The sequence below is a fragment of the Chenopodium album genome, chromosome 14 (assembly GCF_948465745.1).
Source record: "Chenopodium album chromosome 14, dcCheAlbu1.1, whole genome shotgun sequence".
Classification (NCBI taxonomy): domain Eukaryota; kingdom Viridiplantae; phylum Streptophyta; class Magnoliopsida; order Caryophyllales; family Amaranthaceae; genus Chenopodium; species Chenopodium album.
The window spans coordinates 33,768,821-33,781,483 of NC_137847.1; the positions used below are offsets into that span (position 1 = coordinate 33,768,821).

General features: G+C 40.4%; 1 non-coding gene across 1 annotated transcript; it reads right to left on the bottom strand.

Moving 5' to 3' along the window:
* Positions 1-3,689: 3,689 nt before the first annotated feature.
* LOC145580346 (small nucleolar RNA R71) lies at positions 3,690-3,795 on the bottom strand. The gene has a single exon (XR_014099410.1). It is a non-coding gene; the product is annotated as a small nucleolar RNA R71 (small nucleolar RNA).
* Between the last annotated feature and the right edge of the window lie 8,868 nt (positions 3,796-12,663).

Genomic DNA, 12,663 nt, shown 5'->3' on the forward strand with positions numbered 1-12,663 from the left:
CAGTTTTGGATAAAGAAACACCAATTAAATGAACATTTAATATTTTAATCGAAAAGTATCCCTAATCAAGGTCATTTAAATGATGGACGATTAATGACTGCTTGAGATTAGTGTGTAGTTTGATCAATAGAACCGTTTCTTGTGCTACAAGAACATGAGTGTCATGAATCATTTGCACATTTATAGGTTTAGAACCATATTTGATTGACCCACGAGAATACTTTAAGAGATTTAAAAATCGTCATAAGTATACTTCTCATTATGGCTATCAGAACCTCTTTCCCCGACCATGAGTATTGTGAGTTCTCTTGTTTAAGTACTAGTCCGTTTTGATGTTAGTCAACCGTCTACCGTACATAGAGATTATAACGGCAACACTCAGGTGGCTAGGTCCTCTTAGTAAGAGATGCTACATTACAAGACTGGGAATGTCCCCCTACTTAAAATAGGGAAGATGTCTTTGTTGTTTACAAGGCCTCTCGAAGAGCGAGACTGTAAAATGCATGGCCGTGCTCGGATGGATTTTAGAAATCATCTTTTTGTTGACAGTCGGACTTGGATTTCGAGAAACACTTCTGGACGTAATAAGGATGACGAATAAATCTTACCTTATAGTTCATGCAGAGACATTAAGTGACATAGGAAAAAGGCTATACACTAAAAGCGCACTTTTCCGGAAGGACAAGTGGGAGATTGAAAGGAATGGTGTCCTTCGAGCAAGTGTATTATTCCGATAAAGGGTTCGGAGCTATTGAAAAGCTATTTATTCAGTAAGTTCAAGTGATCGGAATACCTAGGTGGAGGCCGCTTCCGATCAGTAATATTAATGCATAATTAATATTACAGCTTAATCATGACTAAACCCTTTGGGTCACACCCAAGAAACTAACGATCCGACGTGATGAATTAATCCAAAAGGAATTAATGAGTCACCTGAGTATTATGAACAAAGACGTCGGATTCTGAGCTTAGAGCGTCGGAACCGAATCTCAAAAGTCAAGCCAAAATTTAGGAATTGGCGAGACGGGAAAATGCTTCAAGTAACAAGTAAAAACCCTAGCCACGCGAAGGCTAGGAAAGCATGCCAAATATAAGCGCGCCAAGGTGGCGGCGTAGTACCACGTGGCAGCACGCCAAGGTGGTGGCGTTCCACGTGGCAGCGTGGCAAGGTGGCGGCGTGCCACATGGCAGCGTGGCTCGTTGGCAATGCCATGTGGTAATGGGCCGCGGACCCGAGTGACGGGTCATGGACGCGGGTCGAAGGATGGTGGCCTGACTTGGGGCTTAAGGTTGGATGCCACATGGTTAGCTCACAATGCATGTGAGTTGCCTTGGGGAGCAAGTGAGGAAGTGGTTCTCACCTAACCATGTGACACTTGTTACTTTGTTATTCCTTGGTTTATTTAACTAACGATTGAATTCAACATTTTTTTCTATGTGGGATCTTTTGTGAAAAATTCCCACATTGAAAGATGAGTTTAATTCACAAGGAAGCACTCCTTATAAATATCCAAGGTATTCCTTAGGATTATTTACTTGAGTAAGAGCTCAATTAGGCATCTCCGCTTGAGAGAAAACCTATAAGCTCATAAATTACTCAAGTTATCTTTTTGGTCGGACTTGTGATGAGCGTCGTTTATGGCGCTCAGAAGAATAAGATTTAGGTTCATTTTCTTTATTTTCTTTCATCATTTTCATATAATTCTTTTAGTTTTATTTGATTTTCCATTTTTATAATTTACTTTAGTTCTCATTTGGTTTTTACGCATTTTTCATATTTTTAGTTGATAATTCATAATTTTAGTTTTAGTTTTACCTTAGTACGCTTCCTCTCTTTGTTTTATATGTGTTTTGTAGGTGAATAATCAAGTCAATTTGCTCATTTTGGGACTGCCATGTCCGCGGGCATCATCTCGAGTGCACTGATGATGGGGATGCTCAGGAGCGCGGAGTTTGAACAAGTAAGCAAAGGAGCCAAAGCCTAGTGCATCGCACAAAAGTGCGCGTGCGCGGCACATGGGTGTGTGAGCGCAGACCCAGCTGCGCGTGCACGCGGCTGGGCTGTGCGTGCGCACGGCCTGTGTGGCCCCCTTTGCTCGATTTTTCTTATTTATAGCTTTTTACTTTCTTTTTGGAGGACGACTTAATTTTTGTATTAGAGAGAGAATTTTTCCAGAAATAGTAGAGAAAGAAAGTAGAGAGAGAAGCTTAAGATTTACTTGTTTGTACTTGAATTTGATCTTAGATTTCAATTTGGTCTTGAAATTCCTTCTTCAATTCAATAAATGTTTGTAAGATTTCTTTCCCTTGATTTACTTTTAATGCAATTCTTTCTAGTTTCTTGGATTTTGATTAAGATTACATTCCTTGTTTTAGAATTTGTTGATTGATTGATTTTCTTTGATTAAGCTTTAAATGAATATGAATTTGATTGAATTTGTTTTGTTTCTTAATTTCACCATGTGTAGTGAGTAGATTAGTTTCTAGGGAGAAGGGGAAGCATGCTTGATTGATGATTTTTGCTAGTTAATGATGCTAAATTTATTTGAATGGTGCAATTAAATTGGTTGACATAGTTGTGCATGTGATTAATTAGACTAAGAGTGATCAACCTATAAGATTAATCTAGATTGCATTGCAAATTTCAATGACATGAACCCTTTATTTGAGAATTGCTTTAATTGATTGAATTTGATTGTGAATTTCTTAGCTAGCCATTCATAGTGAACCTTAGCTTGGCTTATAGGAGATATCCCTTGAATTCCTTTGATTGCAACTATTGTTTATCCTTTGCAATATTTGAATTTATTGAGTGATCCTTCAATTAGCATAATCATTGAGCTTGCATGTGGAACCTATATCCCTAGTGTTTAGTATATTGAATTTCTCGATTTATCTTGATTTCTTGATACCTTAGTTACCAACCGCATCTTCCCACAAATTTCGAAGTAGCTTGACCTAGGTTATAGCTTACACCTACTCATTCCCTTGGGTTCGACCCTTGACTTACCATATACTCGTATTAGTTTAGTCGAGTGTTTCAAATTTTCTTTGGCTCTAGCCGTTGCCGGGGAGTGCATTTGGTGCTTTGTTATAGTTATTGAGTCTATTTCACCATTAATTGAAAATACAAAAAGATTTTCTTTTAGGCTACATTTGTAGCCGTGCTACTAACCATTTCTTTTGAGATTTTTTGCATAGAGCACGTGATCATTCACTAGTTCCATTTGATCTGGAAATTGAGAGAACTATTGCAAGGTTGAGAAGTGCTAGACGATCTTTGAGTCCTAGCATTTCAAGTGAAGAAGAGCAACAACAAGAAGAATAAGCAAGAATGGGAGAAAATCCGAGAGTGGCATTGAAAGAATTAGGGATTCCCGGTGCATATAGATTTGAGAGTGGGATTGCTCCACCTACAACACCGGCAAATGATTTTGAAATAAGACCGGCAATGATCACTTTGATAGAGAGGCGACAATTTAGTAGGGCCAAGCATGAAAGCCCACTAAACCATCTCAAGGAGTTCGAGAAGTATTGCAATACTATCAAGGTGAATGAAATTTCCCAAGAATTCATCCGCCTCAAGCTCTTTTCCTTTTCTCTCATAGGTCATGCTTTGGAATGGCTAGACAAGGAGGTTAAGCCGAATTCTCTAAGGACATGGGACGAGGTCACCAAGGAAACGGCGGAGGCTGGAGCTTTGATATAAGGTTTCAAGAAAAAGCCAAATGAGAGCCTCTATGAAGCATGGGAGAGATACAAGGAGTATCAAAGAGAATGTCCTCATCATGGAATTCCAACCTATCAAATCGTTCAAATCTTGTATGGAGGTCTTAGCCCTCAAGGAAAATCATGTTTAGATAGAGGAGCCGGAGGTCCTATCATGAACAAAACGGAAGAGGAAGTGGTGGACATAATTGAGGACGTAGTGAGGTATTATAGAGATTGGCAAGATGGAGAAAGGGAGTCAACTAACAAGAGTAGCTCTTCGGTGTACTTGGTTGATCATCTAAATGCAATCAACAATCTATCCTCTCAAATGACAAACTCGGGGAAGGAGATGTCCGCTATCAAGGCAAAGTTAGAAAGTGCTACCTACCAAATTTCAAGTCTTCCCTCCCAACATGCATGTATAGATATTTGTGATGATCAAGATGGAAATGTGAATGAGCATGTGAACTATGTGTCAAATAATCATGATTCTAGGTTTGAGAATTAAAGAGGTCAATGGAATAGGAATTACAACAATTATGGCAATTTTGACAACTATAATCAAGGTGGTGGTTATAGGAACCAAGGGAACCAAGGTTCTCGAGGTAATTATAACAATCAAGGTTAGAGTAGCCAAAATCAAAACCAAAATTATGGTAATCCAAACCAAGGTTATGGGAATCATAATCAAGGTAGTGGGAACCATAATCAAGGTTATGGTCAAAATCAAAGCAGGGGTAATTGGAACAATCAAGATAGAGGCAATTTTCAAAACAATGCTCAAAGAGGCCCTCCACCCGGATTCGCTCCAAAGGCCCAAAATGATAATTCCTATGTTCAATCCTCTTCTTCTTCACATAGAACAAATTTGGAAGAAATCACTGAAAATCAAACAAAGTTGTTGAACACTTACATGACCGTAAGTGATAAGAAATTTAATGAAATGATGACTCATAATAAGATGCTTGAAAATCAAATTTCTCAACTTGCTAATGCTTTGAAAGACCATGCTAGTCCTTCTTCTTTACCTTCCCAAGGCCTAGATCCTAAGAGACCGATTAATGCTATTGTCACAAGGAGTGGTAAGATTCTTGAGGAGAGTTTGCCTAGGAAGAGTGAGACCAAAGAGGGCACAAAAGGGGTCTTGGTTGAAGATGAGAGAGATGGTGCATCTTTGAGTAAGGTTGAGATTGAGAAGCCTAGTGAGGTGAGATTGGAGAAAGAGATTGTGAAACCCAAGCTTCCTTATCCACAAAAATTCATGAGACACAAGTTAGAAACAATTTGGAAGATTCATAGACATGCTTAAGCAACTTCACCTTTCTCTACCATTTTCCGAAGTTGTCACCCAAATGCTCAACTACGCAAAATTCCTCAAAGACATTTTGAGTGGTAGGAGGACATGTGATGGTGTAGAGAGGGTGAACTTGACCGAGAATTGTAGTGCTATCATAATGAACAAGATGCCACCTAAGCCAAAAGACCCCGGGAAATTTTCTATCCCTTGTGCCATTTATAAAATGCAAATTGAGAATGCCTTGTGTGACATAGGAGCTAGTGTTAGCCTTATGCCATACTCGGTGTACCAAAGACTTGAGCTAGGAGAACTCTTACCTACTAACATCACTTTGCCAATTGGCCGATAGGTCAATTAAGTTCCCTAAGGGTAAGGTAGATGATGTTCCTTTAAGGGTCGGGAAATTTGTTATTCTGGTGGATTTTGTTGTGCTTGAGATTGATGAAGATGCTAACATTCCCTTCAATCCAGGGAGACCATTCCTTGCTACTTCGGGTGCTTTGATAGATGTGAAAAGTGCTAAAATTTCGCTCAAAGTAGGGGATGAAGTGATAGAATTTGATTTGAATGATAGCATGAAATATCAAAGTTCCTCTTTAGAAAAATTGTATGTTAATTGATTCTATTGATCATGTTGTGTCTTCTATGCATGAGCAATCTCACTTCTAACGATGCTCTTGAGAATGTTTTGTTGAATAAGGAGAAGGTAGGTACTCCAAACAAGGAGATGGGTTTGTATGAAGATTTACTCAATGGAAGCTTTGAGGATGTTGAAGAGCAAATGTGTTTGAGCATTTCTAGCTAAGAAGCGTTACAAGTGGCAACGTCGAAGGAAGGTAAAGGTGCTCCATTGGTTGAGCTCAAACCTCTTCCATCACACCTTAGGTATGAATTTTTGGGACCCAACTCCACTTTTCCCGTGATTGTTAGCTCTTCTTTGAGTGAGCATCAAGCTCAAAAGTTGTGTGGTGTTTTGAAAAAGCACCAAAGTGCTTTGGGTTATACCATTGATGATCTCAAAGGTATAAACCATGCTTTATGTACACATCACATAACTATTGAGGAGGGTTCTTTACCTTCTATTGAGAGGCAACGAAAGCTACACCCCCAAATGGGAGAGGTAGTGAAAAAGGAGATCACCAAACTTTTGGATGCGGGAATCATATTCCCCATTTCTAGTTCTAGGTGGGTTTCTCCCGTTCACGTTGTTTCAAAGAAGGGAGGTATGACCGTCGTTGAGAATGAGAAAGGTGAGCTCATTCCGACGAGGACGGTCACGGGATGGAGGATGTGTATAGACTATAGACGTCTAAACACATCAACAAAGAAAGATCATTTCCCCCATCCTTTTATTTATCGAATGCTTGAAAGACTAACAAGGCACAAGTTGTATTGTTTTCTTGATGGTAATTCGGGATTTTTCCAAATCCCTATCCACCCGGATGATACATTTGCTTATAGGAGAATGCCATTCGGCCTTTGTAATTCTCCCGCGACATTTCAAAGATGCATGATGAGTATATTTGGAGATATGTTGGAAGAGGAGATGGAGGTTTTTATGGACGACTTCTCCGTAGGAGGTGTTTCATTTGAGGCATGCCTTGAAAACCTTGAAAAATGTCTTGCAAGGTGTGATAAGGTGAACTTGGTCTTGAATTGGGAAAAATGTCACTTGATGGTGGAGGAAGGCATAGTCCTTGGCCACAAGATCTCTCACAAGGGGATAGAGGTGGATAAAGCTAAAATTGAAGTCATTGAAAAGCTTCCACCTCCGGTGAACGTAAAGGGAGTGAGATCTTCTTAGGGCATGCTGGGTTTTATTGAAGATTCATCAAGGATTTATCGCTCATTGCAAAGCCTCTTAATGATCTTCTTCAAAAAGATGCCGACTTTGTGTTTGATGATAAGTGTTTGGAGGCATTCAATAAGTTGAAGAAAGCTCTAATCTCTACTCCTATTGTTCAAGCTCCAAGATGGGATTTACCATTTGAGTTGATGTGTGATGCAAGTGATTTGGCAATAGGAGGTGTCTTGGGTCAAAGAGTGGAAAAGAAACTTCATGTGATTTGTTATATGTCCAAGACTCTAAATGGAGCTCAACCGAATTACACTACAACGGAGAAGGAATTTTTTGCTATAGTTCATGCTTTTGATAAGTTCCGTTGTTATCTATTGGGTTCCAAAACCATTGTCTTCACGGATCATGCGGCTCTCAAGTATCTTTTTGCCAAGAAAGAGTCCAAGCAAAGGTTGATTCGGTGGGTTCTTGAGCTCCAAACCTTTGACATTGAGATAAGGGAGAAAAGAGGAGGGGAAAATGTTGTGGCGGATCATCTTTCTCGTTTGGAAGATTTTCAAAATCAAGATGATGGTTCTCCAATTGAGTATAGAATGGTTGATGATTTCTTGTATGCTATTGAAGCAAAGGAACTCCCATGATTTGCCAATTTAGTGAACTTTCTCGCATGTGGGGAGTTTCCTCCTTCCTTTTCTAAGAATCAAAGAAAGAAGCTCAAGAGAGAGGCAAGGCATTATGTGTGGGATGATCCCATCTTATACAAGCGTGGGGTCGATGGTTTACTTAGGCGTTGTTTGCCAAACGAAAAAGTGCCTAGTGTCTTGAAAATGTGCCATTCAGATCCAAGCGGGGGCCATATGGGTGTCTCTAAGACCGCCACTAAGGTCCTTCAATGTGGATTATGGTGGCCACATCTCTTTAAGTATTCATGGGGCTTTGTCAAGACATGTGACCGATGTCAAAGAGTTGGGAACATCTCCAAGAGAAATGAAATGCCTCAACAACCCATACTTGAGTTGGAAGTGTTTGATGTGTGGGGTATTGATTTTATGGGACCATTCCCCTCATCTTTCGGAAATCAATATATTCTTGTGGCGGTCGATTACGTGTCTAAGTGGGTTGAGGCCATTGCCTCCCCAACTAATGACCACAAGGTGGTTATGAAGTTATTTAAGAATATAATCTTTCCAAGATTTAGGGTTCCCAAGGCGGTGATAAGCGACAACGGTTCTCATTTTATTCACCATGCCTTTCAAAAGATGTTGAGAAAGCATGGGGTCCATCAAAGATTCGGCCTCCCATATCATCCTTGGGCCTATCGAACGGCTTTTAAGACCCCCATAGGTACCACTCCATACCGCCTAGTCTACGGCAAGTCATGCCATCTCCCGGTTGAAATTGAACACCGTGCTTTGTGGGCAATCAAGAAGATAAACTTTGACTTGGCAAGTGCAGGGGAGAAAAGGTGGTTAGATCTTCATGAGTTAGAGGAGCTTCGGTTTGATGCTTATGATAGTGCTAGTGTGTATAAAGCTCGTTCCAAGGAAACACATGACAAGCTTATTGAGAAGAAAGATTTCTGTGTTGGCGATAAAGTTCTTCTCTACAATTCAAAAATGATGTTTTCTCCCGGAAAGCTCATGTTAAGATGAAGCGGTCCCTATTTGGTCAAGAATGTTTTTCCAAGTGGTGTTTTAGAGGTCTCAATGATGGATTCTTCTTCTCCATTTAAGGTCAATGGCCATCGTCTTAAGAAGTATTTCGACGGTGCTTTTGTTGGCCTTGTTCACTCATTGCTTTTCTGACAACCACCTTTATTGGTGGAGGACGTCGAGCTATGACGTTAAACAAGCGCTACCCGGGAGGCAACCCGGTTTTCTAACTTTTTTCTTTTGATTTTACATTTTTCTATATTTCTTTTATCCATGAGATTTTTCTTATTTCTCTTTCTTTTTATTTGTGTTCTTGATTTTAGGTACCATGAGATTGGTTCGAAGACAATTTCCAACAATTTTGGTGTTATTTCAAGCTTACCCGAGGTTTGGTGAAGTTTAGGTGGAAAATTGTTGGGGTTTTATGCTCTCATGTTTGCATTTTTATTGACATTCTACTCTTTTTCGAATGCGCTTTCAAATATCTCCTTATGAAAACACGAGAATATATTTATGGATGAAATATTCTTGCTTGGTGCATGCGCACCAAAGGCTGCGCACGCGCACCAAAGGGGTCAGAAATTTTTCACTAACTTTGGCAAAAATTGACGGTTTTTGAACCATCCCCGTACACCCTTGGTGCGCACGTACCCAATCCCTGCGCGCGCGCACCACATGGGCCAGAGTTTGGCCTGAATTTTTGAACAAAACCAGCCCTACCTGGTGCGCACGCACCCCCTGGCTGCGCGCACGCACCAGGTAGGCAGGGATTTTTAACCAATTGTCGCCGGCCAACGCAAGAACAGCCCCCCCACTCCTGTCGCTGGTGCGCACGCGCCAGGCTCCTGCGCGCACGCACCAGCTGCAGCAGCCTGGCGCGCGCCAGCCCCCCTTATAACCCCAAGCGCATCACCGTATTTCCCCTTTCTCTCTCCCCGATTTTTGCCCAACTTTCCCAACTCTATTCTCTCATCAACCCCTATTATTTTTCTTGCAAAAGCATGTCAATTTCACCTCTTTTATTTTCATTCTAACAATCAAATTACATTTAACTCATCTCATATTCGTATTTTACAAATAAAATTCCAGATTTTCGAACCCAAATTCGAAAATTTAGGTGTTTATTTTCGAAATTTTGAGGATTTATGTTGAGGTTTGGAACTTATCTTTGGGTGTTCTATTTGTTCTTATATCTTCATTTTGGGCAATTTGCAAGTAATTCAAGGCTACATTGAGGTATAATTTCTTATTTTCTAGTCATCTTCTTCCTCATTGTTCAAGCTTGAAACCTTGTTTTTGCTTTCATGGTAGAACTCCATTGTTGATTCTTTTAACTTGTAATTTGTATTGAATAATATCATTCAGTGTTAAATTAAAGCTTTTTCATGATGAATTTGTATAATTTGCTTGATTCCTTGATTCACCATTGTTGGTCATTTTCTCTCTCATGGGTATTCTTTATAATGGTTTTATTGCTTTGATAATTCAATGTTTGAGGTTATTTTGCTCAATTTGACTCATGATTTCGTCTCTTATGTTCATTTTTGCCTTTAATCCATGCTTACTTGCTTCAAATTTATGATTCTATATTAATGGCATTTTGTTCATATGTATCCATCTCATGATTTGGTCTCTTACTTGTTTCTATTTTGAGATAATTGCTTTTGCGCTTGATTCTTGAACAATTTCTTATGCTTATTATTGAAATATGACAAATGTAAGATTTGCTCATAAGTTGTTTTTCCTCTTGTAGATGGCTCCTATCCGTCACAAGAAGCGGGCAACACCAAGTTCTAGCAAACCAAGGCATGTTGTTCCACCTCCACCCAAGGTAGAAGAGACATACGGCATTGAATTTTCTAAAGAATCACATTGGGATCGTTTCAAGCGTCTATCCAAGAGAAAGCTTAGACCAACAAGATTTTACGATCAAGCAACAACCAAGTTTCTCGGCATAGATGAGGACGTTCGGCTTCTTGCGAAGGGCCTTGATCTTTTAGAGTTCTTGGATTTGAGCGCCCCTAGTTATGCTGGGGTGACCTATGAATTTCTTTCTTCTCTTGAAGTAGTCCGAGAATCGAGTGGCGGTTCCTCAAGGATTTTGACTTTCCAACTTTTCAATCATGATCACTCACTAACGGATTCTCAACTATGTTCTTACGTCAAGTTTCTTCGGACCGAGGACACGGAACAATGTATCTATCCGACACATGGTAGAATGGCAGAGGATCATGGATATAATGAGCAACGTTGGTGGAGAAGTATCTCGGAGGAAGGGAAGTATGAGCCTCAATATTCCAAGACCGCCTCCATGATTCATCCGGCTATGCGGTATTTCAACCGTCTCCTCACTTACGCTCTTTCCTCCAAAGACTCTTTGGGAGCTATCTCTCAAGAGGAGCTTGGTTAGTTGTGGATAGCCGACCAAAATGACTTTGAGATTGAGTTAGTGGATTTCACAGAGCACTTCATCAATCGACTCATGGATATTCGTGATGGAGTTAGCTTATCGGGGAGCATCCAATTGGGAGGGATGATTTCTATCTTATCTCTTTGCATGAATGACGACTATAAGACTTTGTTAAATGAGCTTCCCCAATTATTGATCCTCGAGAAAAATCTTCTTCTCATTTCCTCAACATCTCCGCCCTTGTGAACCAAAAGTTCCTCGATCGTACGAAGAAGGATGATGTCTTCATTTGGAAAGTTTCTCTGGTTAAAGAATGGTTCTTAATCCCATGCAAAGAGGCAAATACCCGACCAAGAGAGAAAGACTCCTTATCTTGGAGGCCTCCTTTTATTCGACGTAGGACGAATCATACAAGAGGCCGCTCGAACAATGCTCTCTCATCGAATGTTCAAACTATTTCCACAGTTGAACCGGAAGGTACACCTATTCCTTCCCCCTCTTCTACTCCTTCTACTTTTGATTTGTCAACCGTTCATGCTAGGCTTGATTCTATTGCTAATGTGTTATATTCTATGCCTTCTATGCAACCCTCTAATCTTGGTTATGACTATCATAAAAATCAATTGTTCGATTTGCATGTTCGGAGGGGGGAAATCGAGCCCTATGTGAATTACCCGTATCTCCCGGTCCAACAAGGACCTATTCCTCAGTTGGAACCTTTTGACCCTACCATTGGTCCTCGGCCTTGCTACCGTTATTGGGAGGGCCCTCATGTTCACCCTAGTTCTATCATAGGCACCACCCCGGCCACTTACGACTATCGGCGGCCCGGTGGTTGTGATTATGCATATGATCCGGCTAATCCTTCGCCATTTCCGGACCCTGAGACTTTTGGGCGGTGGGGTGGGTCCGGTGAGCCATCTTAGATGATTAGTCTCATTATTTTGAGGATGATAGAGCTAGGAGGAATGGTAGGTTAAGGGGTAAGGCTCCCATGGACGTGAGTGAGATGGCTAGCTCTAGTCATGTGATGGAGACCGGTGAGGAGAGTTCTCATTCTACCCCTTACCATAGTGCGGAGTGATACTACCATGGCTAACCCCCTCCCCCCCCCTTCTTATGTGCTTTATATGATGTTTCTCGATTGCGTATATGTCTTTAGGTTTAGAGTTAGGGGGGTGGTCTAGTCTGAGCTTGGGGTGCTTTCTGCATTTATCTCCGTGCTTCACCATATTTCCCCCCTGCTTTTGTAGTTCATTCATGGTCTCCTATGCTTCTGATATTGATCTTTGTGTTGTTCGGTTTTGATGCTGCTGCTGTATTTCTGCTCATTTCTCTGCCTGGTTATTGGTTTACTGCTTGTTTCGCTGATCGTTGTCCGCTGAGTTTCTCTGTGTCTTTATTATGATGATTCATGATGATGAATGTCTGACTTCTTCTCTCCTGTTACTATTTTAGTTTGATGATTCTTACCCTTGCTGCTACTATCAGTTACTTTTTCTTTATTTTCTTACATTTAGTTTTCTATTTTCTTCTTTTCTTTTGTATTGAAGTTACTAACAATTTTCTTTGTATATAGTTTTTTTGTTATTTCTCACCTTGCTCTATTGCTTATGCTTTGGATTTCAACGATTCATTAAGGTGCCCTTTCGCCTTGTTTAATGTGCAATAGCTTTGGCGCCCGGTGAGATCTTTCTACTTCTTTTCTTTTTCTTTTCTTGGTTGCTTAGTCTAGGATTAGTTCTAGGAAGAGTTGAATGATTCGAGGTTGTTTGCTTTTTAATACCCTAGTGTG